Below are 16,558 nucleotides of genomic sequence, written 5' to 3'. Positions count from 1 at the left end.
GATTCTAAACCATCCAGAGCACTACCACCAGACTCATCTTAAACATCCCCAGAAGTGCACAGATCACGCCGTACCTCACAGAACAGCACTGACTAGCAAATCCATAATAGCTGAAAATTCAAGCTTTTCATCCATGCCTACAAAGCCCTCCACAACGTAGGACGAGCCTACCTCAACAACGGAGTACAACTCTACCATACCCCCGACACCTGTTCTCCACTTCTCTCTGCCTCATTCAAGTTCCCCACATCCACAGAAGCAAGACAGGAGGTCGCGTTTTCTCTTTCATTGCAGCCATAAACCGGGCTGAACTCCCTTTACACATCAGAACCATCACTCCACTTCCGCAAGATGCTGAAGACCTAGATGTTCAACTAGGAGCACCTCCAGGCCTGCTCTCCTGCTCTGGCATCTGGATACCCTCATACGTGATAATCCGTGCCATACAAATCTAGATTTCATAATATAACATAACATAACATAACATACCATAACATAACATAACATAACAGAACATAACATAACATAACATTTCATAACAGAACAGCCCTTACGGGAGAATGAACGTTTGCACAGAGTCTACTGCTGAACAAAAAGAATCTCTAGATACAATGTTTTTTTGGGTAAAGAGTGAAACTGTACTATTTAGATAAAATACATATAAATATGTTCAGACAACCAAGCCTTAGTAACGTTTTCGCTTGTGCTGACCCATTCTACATTCAAACCAAATAGTGTATGAGCACCCCTGTATTGGGAGAGATGTTATTTTTGTGGTATATTTGTACAGTGTGTTATGTGTATATTGTGCAACACCTTTAAGACAATATTTCATTTGGGGAGCGTCCATTTAACTCCCTAAAAAGGCCCTTTACATTAAATAGGATTTATGTTTCACGCTGTCCCCTCTCTGAATCACTTATCAGAGCCCATTGCCGACACCATGTGACCCTTTCTGAATAAATGGGCCAATGCATGCTTCCCTCAAGGCGCCTTACCTATACACGAATCGGTAGTTGACAGCATGCGTCTCTTAAAAATCATACATACACTAGGTGAGTGAAAACTACAACACACAGACAGATATCTTTTAAATTCTCCTATTAAGAAACGCGGTATAGACATAACCGATTTTACACCGTTAGAAGGGGAAATATAAAGCAAAACGTGCATACACTGACTTAAAAGTACAACATGTAAGCGTTTCTCTGCACATATTTTTAAGAGCACAGGCATTGCGGTCAGGTACAGCAGAGAGTGAACAAAATTCAGGAGTCGGTACCTACACTCAACGCCTCTTCTGGCTTTGGTGATTGGTCGTCGTTTGTTTTTTCCATAGCAGGGAGTTTTATTCACAATGTGGAGCCGGAACGCCGTAAAAACATATTCCTCGCACTGTAGCAGGCCCTGGCGCGGCGGAAGCAGCCGCTGACGCCGGTGTTGACCAGGATCAGGTTACTTACCTACACCAAGAGCTTCCTGAAACCGAACCCTTGGGGGTCACTCTATTATTGATGCACCACAGTTTAGCAAGTCATGGAGGGAACCCTTTCCGAACACAGAATCTAATTTCGTTGCGGAAAATTATCGTGCATGGGGCAAGATAAATATATTTTTTTAAGATTGTATATGTTGAACTATGCAAATTAAACCCATTACTTAGGTCAGTGTTCGGAATTGAAGCTGTGTACTCGTTTATATACGCACCACCGGTTTCCCTTTGTGACCTAAATGATGCAGCTAGGTCAGGTTGCCAAAGTCCAGTAAATCAGAACTTAAAGTATAATGATGCATCATGCTACGTGTCAGACTTAGGCCTTCCTCCACCCAGTTCCACCGCAGGACATTTGTCCCACGTTCCCCAGTCCATCACAGGACGTTTGCCTCACCTCTCCCAGTCCACCACAGTAATTTGTCCAGTGCCATGCTCACATGATCTCTTTAACAGGGCATCCAAGCTGCTCTTTACTTTAAGCTTAGGTTTAAAGTGGACTGCTCCGCTGGAAGCCACAGACAGTATGGATCAGAAACATTGAGATTCACGAGGGATAATAATGATCATGATGAATAAAAAACGGTTCTAAGTGCCAGGTGTACTATTATTGTCACAAAAAATTGGTTGCAATTTCCGACCAGTCTTTTTGCAACCAGAATTTTATTCCGCAAATCAACCTATGAACCAATATAACCAATCAATCTAAGTAAGTGCAGCCCAATCTGCCTAGTAAATACTAATTAGGTTGTTGTAAATTGTGTCTTACTCCGAGAAGCGAAAATCAAAGTGATGATGGACCTCGGGGAACAGAAGACTACAATCCCTGTGATTGTTTAAAAAAAGAGATCAAGCAATGAAAACAGTACTACCAACCCATTTTGCAAATGATTTTTTAGTTAAGCTTTCAAAGTTTTATCCTCCCTTTGAAGTAGAGAGTAAATCTGTCCTAAAGATACAAAAGTGCCAGACTCAATTGGTATTATACAATCATATTCCTTATGAGAGGGAAGTCAAAAAATATTTGGCTTGGAAACACTAAAGAATAAGCATAGTACAGTGTTGGTTGCAAGAATACACTAGCCAAAACTAAGGCAGATGTAGAATTCTTTATATCTTTCATGGAAGTCAATTACTTCCTGAAGTATAACAATAATTATAGCAGTACTGTGATGACAAAGACATTGGTAGAATAGACAAACTTACATATGGGTTTATGCCTCTTTAACCAAGAAATTCCAAAACAGTATAGCAGAATGAGGAGAGGCATTTATCAAAAGTTAATACTTTTTTATCATCTCCCAAAAAAACTTTCAATGGGAGAGAAACCTCCCGAATTGAACTATAAATTAAGGGAGAACCATCAACCGTTTCATTTACCTCATATGCCTGTCTAGCCTCAATACTGACCAATAAATATAACATAGGTATAATTATCCAACAAGGCAGACGTATTAACAGCCTTTCCTTCTTCTGGTCTTGAGGTGAATTGGTAATACAAATAAATGTTTATCAATTGTATTCATAGATCATTCATCTAAGGTGGCAAGTTTGTTCTGGCTTCTTCTACAGCAAAGAATAAGACCAATCAATGTTTTTGTGAGACTGTATAGGACAGGCTTGAATCATTTGTCTAGTATTGCCATAATATAAACCTAGACCACCCTTACTTCACTATTCTATCTCATGTTTAGTCCAAGGACCGTGTACAGCTCCTACAGATCCTGATTATTCTTGAATCAATGGATCCTCTGAGACCTCTGACCAGCCAGACAATGAAGCCCAGGAGAATTATAATTAATTCCTTGTAACTTTTTTCTTTTCAGTTGTCACTCCTGTAACCTATGTTCAATTTGCAGCACCAAATCAATAAGTTCAGCAAAAGTAGTAGGGTATTGTGAACACATTAATTCATGCTTAGTTTCAAACCATGTTGAAAAAGAGTCACCTCAGTTTTATCCTCACGGGGTGCTTCAGATGACAATTGACAAGAATGAGTCACATATGTCAAGACATCCATCCCACCTTGTTGAATATCACACAATGATTCCTCAGCACAATGTAACAAATCAGGCCATTGAGAAATCTTCCTAAGTGCTAACAAGTAAGTGTCACAAGACTGTAATCAATGTTCAGAACTTGTTACTAAAGGCCGAAACAGACCCACTACGACATCCAAACAGATAAACAGTTTGGCATTGTAGGAGGCTGGCCTGGCTTGTAGTGGGTACCAAAGGTACTTACACCTTGTGCCAGGTCCAGTTATCCCTTATTAGTGTAGAAGAGGTGTTTCTAGCAGCTAAGGCTGATAGAAGGTAGCTATGGCAAAGCAGCTTAGGCTGAACTAGGAGACATGTAAAGCTCCTACTATACCACTGGTGTCATATGCACAATATCATAAGAAAACACAATACACAGATATACTAAAAATAAAAGTACTTTATTTTTATGACAATATGCCAAAAGTATCTCAATGAGTACCCTCAGTATGAGGATGACAAATATACACAAGATATATGTACACAATACCAAAAATATGCAGTAATAGCAAAAGGAAGTAATGCAAGCAGTGTAAAGTTACAATAGATTGCAATAGGAGCACAGAGGTATAGGGGCAACACAAACCATATACTCCAAAAGTGGAATGCGAGCCACAAATGGACCCCAAACCTATGTGAGCTTGTAGAGAGTCGCTGGGACTGTAAGAAAACAGTGAGGGTTAGAAAAATAGCCCACCCCAAGACCCTGTAAGGTAGGTGTAAAGTGCACCTACAACCCCCAGAGAGCACAGAAGTCGTGATAGGGGGATTCTGCAAGGAAAACCAACACCAGCAATGCAACAACAGTGGATTTCCAGACCTGAGTACCTGTAAGACAAGGGGACCAAGTCCAAGAGTCGCGACAGTGTGGAGAGTGGGCAAGAGCCCAGGAAATGCCAGCTGAGGGTGCAAGGAAGCTGCCATCGGATGGTAGAAGCTTGGTGTTTTGCAAGAACGAAGAGGACTAGGAACTTCCCCTTTGGAGGATGGATGTCCCACGTCATGAAGAAGCTTGCAGAGGTGTTCCCACGCAGAAAGACTGCAAACAAGCCTTACTAGCTGCAAGGGTTGCGGTTAGGGTTTTTGGATGCTGCTGTGGCCCAGGAGGGACCAGGATGTCGCCACTTGGATGAGGAGACAGAGGGGGCACCCAGCAAGTCAGGGAGCCCTCACAGAAGCAGGCAGCACCCGCAGAAGTACCGGAACAGGCACTTAGAAGAGGAGTGAACCGGAGTCCACGCGAAGTCACAAAAGGGAGTCCCATGACACCGGAGGATAACTCAGAAGGTTGTGCACTGCAGGTTAGAGTGTCGGGGACCCAGGCTTGGCTGTGCATGAAGGAAATCCTGGAAGAGTGCACAGGAGCCGGAGCAGCTGCAAATCACGCAGTACCCAGCAATGCAGTCTAGCATGGGGAGGCAAGGACTTACCTCCACCGAACTTGGACTGAAGGGTCACTGGACTGTGGAAGTCACTTGGACAGAGTTGCTGAGTTCCAGGGACCACGCTCGTCGTGCTGAGAGGGGACCCAGAGGACTGGTGATGCAGTCTTTTGTTGCCTGTGGTGCAGGGGGAAGATTCCGTCAACCCACGGGAGATTTCTTCAGAGCTCCTGGTGCAAGAAGGAGGCAGGCTACCCCCAGAGCATGCACCACCAGGAAACAGTCGAGAAAGCCGGCAGGATGAAGCGATACAAGGTTGCAGTAGTCATCTTTGCTACTTTGTTGCATTTTTGCATGCGTCCTGAGCAGTCAGCGGTCGATCCTTTGGCAGAAGGTGAAGAGGGAGATGCAGAGGAACTCTGGTGAGCTCTTGCATTCGGTATCTGAAGAATTCCCCAAAGCAGAGACCCTAAATAGCCAGAAAAGGAAGTTTGTCTACCAAGGAAGGAGGATTGGCTACTAAGAGAGTTAAGAGCCTATCAGAAGGAGTCTCTGACGTCACCTGCTGGCACTCGCCACTCAGCAACACCTATGAATCCAAGATGGCAGAGGTCTGGGGCACACTGGAGGAGCTCTGGGCACCTCCCCTGGGAGGTGCAGGTCAGGGGAGTGGTCACTCCCCTTTCCTTTGTCCAGTTTCGCGCCAGAGCAGGGCTGGGGGATCACTGAACCGGTGTAGACTGGCTTATGCAGAGATGGGCAGCATCTGTGCCCTTCAAAGCATTTCCAGAGGCTGGGGGAGGCTACTCCTCTCCAGCCATCACACCTATTTCCAAAGGGAGAGGGAGTTACACCCTCTCTCAGAGGAAGTCCTTTGTTCTGCCTTCCTGGGCCAGGGCTGCCTGGACCCCAGGGGGGCAGAAACCTGTCTGGGGGGTTGATAGCAGCAGCAGCTGCAGTGCAAACCCTGAAAAGGCAGTTTGGCAGTACCCGGGTTCTGTGCTAGAGACCCAGGGGATCATGGAATTGTGACAATTCCATGATCTTAGACATGTTACATGGCCATGTTCGGAGTTACCATTGTGACGCTATACATAGGTAGTGACCTATGTATAGTACACACGTCTAATGGTGTACCGGCACTCACAAAGTCCAGGGAATTTGCCCTGAACGATGTGGGGGCTCCTTGACTAGTGCCAGGGTGCCCACACACTAAGTAACTTTGCACCCAACCTTCACCAGGTGAAGGTTAGACATATAGGTGACTTATAAGTTACTTAAGTGCAGTGGTAAATGGCTGTGAAATAACATGGACGTTATTTCACTCAGGCTGCACTGGCAGGCCTGTGTAAGAATTGTCAGATCTCCCTATGGGTGGCAAAAGAAATGCTGCAGCCCATAGGGATCTCCTGGAACCCCAATACCCTGGGTAGCTCAGTACCATATACTAGGGAATTATATGGGTGTACCAGTATGCCAATGTGAATTGGTGAAATTGGTCACTAGCATGTTATTGACAATTTGAAAAGCAGAGAGAGCATAACCACTGAGGTTCTGGTTAGCAGGGCCTCAGTGAGACAGTTAGGCATCACACAGGGAACACATATATATAGATCACAAACTTATGAGCACTGGGGTCCTGGCTAGCAGGATCCCAGTGACACATAACAACCACACTTACAACATAGGGTTTTCACTATGAACACTGGGCCCTGGCTAGCAGGATCCCAGTGAGACAGTGAAAACACCCTGACATATACTCACAAACAGGCCAAAAGTGGGGGTAACAAGGCTAGAAAGAGGCTACTTTCTCACAGGCATGATCGTGACCGAACGCTGCTAGGCAAAAATGAAAATGCAAAAATGTTTCTAATTTTTCAGAGACCCCAGAAATTAGTGGGATGTGACGTAAATAAGAAAGCGGGGAGTGTGATGTACTGCCCCACATGGTAAGGTGACATCACCTTTGATAGACATGATGTCCGAGTCTAAAACTCCATTATTTACAGAAGAAAGGTAGTATATAATGGTTGCATTGACAATGACAGCAGTTCACTGATACAGTGCAAAAGTAATCGCAATGAGGAAGACATCATTTAGGGTTAACAGGCTCAAAGAACAGTTGTGAATAGACTTAAAAAGGGTGCACGTCAAAGCATAAGGACCAAGCTAATGTCCCACTGCAGCATTTTAATATGTGCAGAAGGAAACACATATGTAAGCCCCCTCAAAAAACGCATTGCAACTGGTGATGTGAACAGAGAGAGCAGATCAGACAGATTCAAAAAGTCCAAAAGGGATGAGAAATACCCTTTTATAGTCCCACCATAAAGCCTCGTTGGGCCAAAAACAGGACAAACAGTGCAACAGAAAGTTTCTCCTCAAGCAGATCAACCCACAGTCCTCACACCAGGTCGACACTGTTCAGCGGCAAGAATGGATTGACTTTAGGGACAAGCAGAAAGTGACCAAAACATATCCCCCATTTCAGCAGGCATACTGAATCCACTTGGCCAATTCTGCTCTGTTTCCACACATGAAGGTATAGGTTGTGGAGGTTCAGGTGCAGAATCCTGCTCTTTTAACAATACAACAGGTACTCCTAAAGAGGTAGAGGAAGCTGGGGCAGATGCTCAGACTCAGTATGTTGTAGTGCCAGACCTTCTGAATATTCAAAACTCAAAGCTGGGCAATGACTTAACTTTTGGAGATAGAACTTGGACTGTGTGAGGTACGGGCAACAACTTCCTGAAGGCACAATGTAATCACACAAGTGGACCATGTGATAAACAGGTTCCTTTGAAAAGCTGTCACTGTTACAAAAAGAAAAGCTGTAGGCATAAAAGGACACATTACAGGAAGAAGAACTTCAAAATGCTGAGTGGATTCAAGTATAAGAAACAGGAACAACAGGTAGCAAGAGCAAGCAACTGCCAAAGAAACATGGCTGCACTGTGATGCACTCTCCAACCAAACTGTTGCCCTCATGCATGGAGAAAACAGAAACAGGAAAGGGTGAATCACCTCATGTGACAATTCCCATGATGAATTGGGAAATTAATAAAAACTAAAGGAAGAAACAGCCATATTGGAGAGTGAAGAAAACTTAGACTGGGCTACTAGTGGAGCTCCTCTAAGGTCCACTAGCAAACATTCAGGCAAACTATTGCTTTTTTGGAGTTTAGCCCCTGGAAAGAAAGACAGCAGGTCCAGCAGTAACAAGGAGCTGGGAAGCTCTGGTAAAACATGCCTCAGGTAAGTGTTTAACTTTGCCTACTGCTGCAGGCTTCAGAAAGTATCTCACGATTCCTGGGTACTGCTTTAAGGTGGCTCCTGGGTCCGACTACACCGCAGTACTTAAACACCAACTAAAACCTAGTCCAGGGTTATCAGAAAGAGCTAAGCCCAATCTATTCTGACCTTCAGAACCCAGGGAAGCAGAGTGCAAAAGGCTCAGCATTTTTTTAGAGATAGCAAAAAGATAAACCCAAGGTACACACAGGTTGGCAGAGGCGCCTTGCACTACCTTCAGGTGCCGGATACAATTTAGACCTTGTAGAGGACATTGGCGTAGCTCATCAGCACCAGCATTTAGGTACTCTGCCAAATGGTAGACAGTTAAGGAAACTCCCGATGGTGTAGCCAGTGTGACAGCCTCTGCTCCTCCTAGTAAAGCACACATGGAGAGACAACTCTGTTTGTTCAACACCACATGTATTATGTATGTTGCATTATGTTTGAAAAATTACATAGGAATACCCTTGATAGAAGGTTGAAAGAGCTAACCAGATGGCACGCAGCTCCAGAACATTGATGTGCTGCCAAAGCCCCAGATCAGCATTTCATCCAGGTGGTTTTCCACAGCAGTTGCATCCATCACCATTTTGAGCACTTGAGTTAAAGAGACAACCACATCAAAGAAGGCACTTTCCTTTGTAGGAGGCGGCAAAGGGGACTTCAATTCCATCTGTAGTCTGGTATCACACCCATCAGCATTTTGAAGGTCTACGTTCAGTCAGTGCAGTGAGAGGGCAATACATTGTCTACCTCTTCACCATTACCCCCGTGATGTGGAACATACTGCTGGTCCGCTAAGATTTCTGAGTCTGTGGTCCAAGATTTGCATCAGGGTTGGATCCAGGCCAGTGCCACAGGAAATGAGGCTACCACTGACCCAGCTGGAACCAGTGCCGCCTCCGTCAAAGTAGTGGAAGCATGGCCCGGTGGCTGTGAGGAGGTGGATACAGAAGTCTAAAAGGGTTAGTAGGCACAGGGGTAGGACACTGAGAGATCCATGTGGCTCTATGTGCTTCATAGGGATCCAAAATCATTGGTAAATGCTGCCACATTGACTCCAGTTCACACAAACAAAAACATTTCCTGGGGTGAAGAAGGGCTTGAACATATGGCCAATCTGCCCCCACTGGGGGCAGAAATGGCCACAACAATCACCCCCAATCGGGGAGCGGCCTTTTTCCTATGACCCTCTTTTTAATGTTGACATGTTTCAGCCCTTTATTCAGGCCAAACAATGGTCCAAGGCTTTCATCAGGATGAAAAACAGAGGAACCCTGGCACCTTACCTATTCATCAAGTCGTCTGTCTGTAGAAGATCACAAAAAAGGTTTTATTAACATGTATGCAGGGAGCACACTAACTCGCCTGGAGGTTGTGAATTAAAGAAGGTTCCCCTTTTGGGTAGCCATCATGCTTCTTGGCGGAAGACGGAGGATGTGTCCCTGTAGTGCCCCCGATGCCGCCACCGCTATTGTACAGGTATTGTTTACATTGTGAGCTTTGGATATTTGCCTCCAAAAATATTGTGCATCCCATTGACCTTCCATTGTGTTGCAATGTGGGTGATATGTGTGGGTCCATCACAGGGATGTTTCATGGAAGGTGTGTTTGGGTTAAATGACACATCCACTCATGATGTGTCTTCAATATCATGATAGGCCATGGCATGTGAGCAATGTGAGGGTGTCTGTTTAATTATGTGCGATGTTGATGTGCTGTTGCTGTTGTGTTAATATTCAGTACACTTAACTGTCCCTGAAATTAAAATGAGCAGACGTGTGTTTTTGTGGAGTGGGCAGAGCAGTGTCAGTGACCTGCCCAAAGAGGGCATCATGTGGCTGTGTATGGGTCATTGGTTGTGAATGACTCTTACCTGGGACAGAAAAGGGTGTACTTGGTCCACGTTGGGTGACCCACGTACCAGCTAGATTGCGGCACGTCGATCGGATGTTGAGTTTTGGAACACGAGTAGGTGTGTGTCTTACCCTCAGTTGCGTCCATGTGGTGTGGATTTTCTACTCCAGCTAAGAGCAACAACAGTGGCAGGACATGTATCATCAGCTCCATGGCAGAACAGGATGTGTGACACTGCTTGACGGTGAGCTCCTTCCTTTATTATCTCTGTTTCTATCAACTGGGACATGGTGGTTGGACTGCCACAGTCATGTCAGCAGAAGTCAACATCATAATCTGTCCAACAGAAACACTGGCTCCAACGGCCTCATTGGCCTATCTTACCACTGTGGCAGTCTGCATTGCCTGGCAGTGCCTGCCGGACAGTACGGTCTTTCATTTATAGAACCATATGCATCTTAAGACGGTGGTCTGACTGCCAAGCCGATGGCGGTCAGAGCACCGCTGCCGCCATTGCGGTCCCCGGAGTGCCAAACTCAGAACCAGGCTCTTAGTAATACTAGTATAATTGTGAGGGGAATTTGAAGACACATTCCTTTATTGTGGGCATTCTTATGTATGTGGACACTGATTTACATTAGTTCTTGAGTCTTATTGTGTTGGTAATACATCATTTTTTCACATGTAGTTCTTGGGAACAGGTATCAGGTGTTGGAGATTAAAACATTTTTTATTTTAGTTTAATTTAGGAATTGGTAGAAATACAGAATATAACACCTTCTTCATTTTTCCTGACAAGTCCAGGGATACCTCCAATAATGGAAAAAAGTTTTTGAAAGTTATGCCAAAGTATGTGGTGTTGATTTAAGTGCAGAGAGGAAAAGTGCATTATTAATACACCGTTTAAGCCCTGAAGGTCTTTGACCATTTACCTGAGATTACCAGTGTGGAGTCAGAGGATCCTAATGAATATGAGGCATGTATAGTGAAGGTGGATAAGCATTATCTCCCTAAAGTGAGTACCATATTAGAAATATACCACTTTGGTAGACACAATCAAAAGGAGGGAGAGTCTCTGAAAAACTATGTTACAGACTTTAGAAAATTGGCTACTTCATGTAAATTTGCAGGGTTGATAGAAGAAAGAATTCAGGATTAATTTATGTTGGTTTGTAATTCTGAGCCAGTAGAGAAGAACTTTAGGAAAAGCATGATCCACCTTTGGATGAAGCACTAGTTGACCACTGAGCACTCACTTAAATGTGTGGAGACTATAAAAAGGCAGGGAAATCAATGAAGAAGAAATCACAGTAATTAATAAATCTCTGAAAAAAGAAGATAAAAGTAAATTCACAAAACTGAGAAGAAAAATGAGTTCTCAGGCACATGCTATAGGTGTGGGAAAACTTCACATTTACCTAATGACAAAAATGTGTCCTGCCAGTAAAGCCTCATGTTGTTACTGAGAAAAAGAAAGGTCACTTTGCTGTGGTATGTAAGAAAAAGCCTATTCCTGGAAAAAAGGTTTAGGGTTTGAAAATGTTAACAGTGAATGTGATAGTGACACTGAATATGAATGTGGTCAGATTGTACGTCAGGTGGGAAGATAAAAAAAATATGTCCATAAATAAGGGGAAATTGAGAAAATACCAAAATGCTGTTTTATTCAGAAGCAAAGATTGCCAAAATTCCCAGTATTCTATTGAAACAAAACTCAAGGAGAGTGTTGAGATTCACAATATGGACATTAGACCATATGCATACGGGGGTATGCCCAGTGATTTACATAGTTACTTTGAAAGCAAGATAGAATATGAACAAAGATATGCTAATGCAAAAATGTATGTGTGTAAAAAGGGAGACATTATATTTATTTGGTTTCGCCAATGTCTTCTTGGTATCATGCTTGACCTGCATAGTGTACCTCCTATTCTACTAAATGAAAACTATATGATTCATGGAGTGGAAATTGAGGATGAGACTTTCCTTCAAGATGCACAAAATTTTATAAGGGTTTCCAAAATAAATTGGAATGCTTGAAAGATTATATACATAAAATGTGCTTTTTGCTAGAAGCTAAGCCTGTTAATGGTAAACTTTGTACTATGCCGATAGCTATCAGGGAAGATGTGGAATGGAACTGGAGATACTTAAGTAAGAAGGAATATTGAGGAGGGCAACGGCACCAAGTGGTTGGCTCCAATTGTGGTGGTCAAGAAAGTGAGTCTTTATTTATGTGTAGACCTCCAAAAAATTGAATAAGTATGTAGTGATTGACAGATATCCTCTTCCAAATATTGCTGATATGTTGTTACTTGAAGGGGCTACAGTATTTTCAACTATTGGTTTACCCTCAGCATATCATCAAATCGAATTAGCTAGGCAGTACAGAGATCTTATGACTTTCATTACCCCTTTTGGCACCTTTTGGTATGTTAGATTACTGTTTGGCCTTGTTTTAGCAGCCTCTGTTTTTCAGAGGGCCTTGGAAAAAGTATTGAGGGGTCTCAAAGGTATCAAAGTCTATCGGGATGATGTACTGGGGTTTGGAAAAGATGTTGGCGAGCATGATTTCAGAGTGAGACAGGTGTTAGGGAGACTTAAAGAAAGCAATGTAATGGAAAAGATGGAACAAAAGTAAGTTTAGGAGAAATTCCATTGATTGTATAAGGCATACCATTACTGGGGAAGGCATGAGCCCCGAAGAAAAACTAGCAAATTCAATACACAAACTAAACTCGCCCTGCAACAAAGAAAAGCTAATGAAATGTTTAGAAATGCCTGAAACAGAAACCAGCTATTGGAAAGAAAAGCATTAGCAGTGCAGTGGACAACAAGAAAACGTAAAAGATTTTTATGGGGAGGAAAATTTGAACACAAAACTCTGTGTGAGGTTTTTAAGAAAAAGGGAACTGATTTTGTCTCAATTAGAATCACAAAATGGCTGATTGCACTTCAGGAGTGTGATTTTATAATTAAGTACATGCCTGGTGCAGAGAACATTGTGGCAGATTCCATGTCAAGGTTAGTCAGAACATGCCAGGAACAAGACTATGAAGAGTTTGAAGATGAAAATTATTTTGATCAGGAGATTGTTTGTGGTATGGATACTGCAGTAATCTCAGAAGAGAAATTGTGCTCTGAATTATAACCTGATGAGGTTATACAGGAAGTATTGTCATTTATGAGAGAAGGATGGAGTACAAAAACCAAAGAAGGTAAATAAAACTAAGGAGTTTTGAGGCCTGATGTACGACCATTACAGATTGCGACTAGCAATTTGCATTTTCTTGTGAGTTGGAATCTGTAATGTACAACCGTGTCTGAGACACTGTTGGGGATTCCTAAAATGAGTCTCAAAAGACCTGCCTCATTAATATTCATCAGGCAGGTTGCAATTTGTGACCCATTTGTAAATGGCCGCACACGCAGAGGTGGTGGTCCCCTGGGGTCAGCAGACCACTATGTCTGTGACTGTTTTTTCAATAAAGCAGTTTTTAAAATGCAGCCCAAGTCAGAAGCATATCAAAAATAAAAATGAAAAAAGTTTTCTTATTATTTTTTCAGAGTAGGCAGTGGTATTTTCACTACCATTCACAAAGGGGAAGGAGTTCGATGGGGACCCCTTCCTGTTTGTGAATGGTTTAACACCAATTTGATATTGGTGGTAACTGCAATTGTTTTGCAACCGCATTCATGGTCACAAAACAATCATACATGGGCCTGCAAGCGGCAATTAAGAAGGGACACCATTAGCACGCCCCCATTCTAATTGCAGGTCGCAATCCATATTTTGTGAGCCAGTAACAGGATACTGACTCCCAAAATAGGGATGGTACATTCTACAAGGCCATTTTGTGGTCACAAATGGCGAAATTCACCTTTTGCGACCGCAAAATAGCTTTGCACATTGGGCTATAGGTGTATTAAAGGTTGAATTAGAGCAAAATCAAGGATTACTCTTTTGCGGTATGAGATTAGTTGCTCACAATTACTCAGAGACAAACTGATTAATCCAGCACACAATGGACACCAAGGTATGTCTAAAACCAAAGAGCGACTCAGAATGGCATACTGTTGACCAGGTATGGACGTGCAGGTGGAAAGTACAATAAGGGAATGTCTACAAGGTTCCCTCAATGAGTAGCCAGTGAAATCTAGAATTCAACCTATTGGCCATTAGAGAATGTCCGCTATCTCCATTGCGGGATATTGCATTGGATATACTAGGTCCAATATATGGTGAAGGCCATGAAAGTTACACAATAGTAGCCATTGACAGATATTCTTAGGAGCCTTAGACATGTTCCATGCAAGATATTGAGACCAAACATGTGATAACATTTTTGAAACAGGTGTTTGGAAGGGAAGGTCTGCCACAGTTCTTGTTGACTGACAATGGAGTACAATGTGTACCACAAAATGAATAGTTTTTTGCAGGAAAGTTGCATAAAACATAGGAACTGTGCATTCTATCATCCTGAAACTAATGGAATGGTAGAGCGCTTCAACAGAGTTTTGAAAGAGACCACACACAAGGCCAAAGACAATGGCCATGGTAGAAAGAAAAAATTGACAAAAAGGTAGAAGTGTATAGATTCACACCACACTCCACCACTGGAAAGATTCCCTTTTAATTACTTTGTGGTAGACAGTCCAATACTCAAGTGGTTCCAGGTTGGGTGAATAATTTGATAAAAGTATCTAATACATTTGAGATAGGTGATGATTGCAAGTGGGGAGAGGAAAAGAAATTTAAGATGTGTAAAGAAAACTTTGACAAAAGTAAATCAGTGACAAAAACAGTAGTGAAAGTTGGAGATTGGGTAATGATCAGAAAATTGTGTGGCAAAGAAAGAGGTGTGAAACTTTCTAAAGCTTTGAGAATCTTTACACTATCTACCAATGCTGTGAAAACAGAACATTCCTGTATATGGAACTTAAGCAGAGTGGTTCCATATAAAGGGAAGATACATCTAACTGAAACTATGAATCATCAATATTCATCCAGAAAGAGAGAGATAACAAACTAAAGTGGAGTGGGTGACAAGAGTAACAAATTATTTGATGACGCTTACAACAAAATACCACAGAGAGAAATTAGGTCACCAGTTTACTTGAAAGATTATGTGTACCATAAGATAGTAATGTGTATAGGGCCCAATCTAGCGTTTGCTGAAGGGATTTACTCTGTCACAAACATGACGGTTAGCCCACCCGCCTTATTAAAATCTCATAACAGCCTATGGAGATCATAATATGGCAGACGAGATATCTATCACCTTTGTGATGGAGTAACCCCCTCCAAATTAGGCCTTGTTGTCTGATTTAATGTATTTGTGGGGTTGTGTCACTGTGTTTGGCCCTTGAAGCTCGAGAGTATCAACCCACCAGGTTGCTAGGAGACAAACTCCCTTTTACCAGCTTGGATTTTCAGGTCCTTGCTGGGTTCACACTGCCATTTCCTTGGCTTTCTTGTATTGCATTTTACCCCTGTTGTTCGAGGTTGGGCCCTCCTTAGTTTTGGCCCAACACTTTGGGAAGCCAGAGGCCTGTGCAGGTATCCCAGTTGGATGTTGTGCATACAGCCCAGTTGGGTATCGCATGTATAGCCCAATTGGACTATGCTCTAGCAGTCCTTTGACTATTTCATCAGCTGGTCAGTCAGTTACGTGATCAGCTTTATGCTCAGTTTAAATTCAGATGCCTCGTCTCGGGCTGAAATAAATGAGGTTTGCCAAGACGGCAATTTAGAGCAGTGGGCACGCTCTTTGTATTATTGTGGCTTTTCCCTGACATCCTATACCACAGAGAGAGCTAGGGGTGCAACAATTTCATTACAGGTAACCCTGAGGAGTTGTGGGCTGTCAGCTTGAACTAGTCATTTAGTCATTCATAAATATATATATATATATATATATATATATATATATATATATATATGCTGCCCTTTTTGGGGTAGCTCCCTCGTACCCTCCATATTGATCTAGCAGCATGACGGGATGGAATAGGAGCCTTTTCGAAGAGAAGGAGTATAGCTTGTGTGATCCCCAGGCTGATCAGGATCATGGCCTGGAAGATTATTTGGTAGAGGAAATGGATGCATCGGTTTAGCAATCTGTTATTAGGGTGCCAGTGGTGGCGCTGAAACCATTTGGAGTCATATGCCAAATGACATGGGTTAATGAATCCTTATGACATCAGAATCCCCATAGTGAGCGTGGGCAATCCATGCAAAGCAAAAGCCAAATCACAGGAATGGCCTCATGATGAGGCGCTGTTCAAATTAAAATATCTCAGTCACCTACGTCCAATTCAGATTCAGGATCTGCCTCAAACCAGTCATGTTTATCAGATGGAGAGCAGGCTTCTACCAGCAAGCGGAGGTGAGTTTTTCCACCTCACTGATCTAACTTCCCCCTCCCTCAGTTGACAATACTTTTTCATTCGACCCAGAGGCCATCATTCACCATAGGTCCTCCAACTGGGCAGAG

This window comes from Pleurodeles waltl, chromosome 8, assembly GCF_031143425.1.
Source record: "Pleurodeles waltl isolate 20211129_DDA chromosome 8, aPleWal1.hap1.20221129, whole genome shotgun sequence".
In the NCBI taxonomy this organism is placed as follows: Eukaryota; Metazoa; Chordata; class Amphibia; order Caudata; family Salamandridae; genus Pleurodeles; species Pleurodeles waltl.
This window is presented reverse-complemented; position numbering follows the sequence as displayed.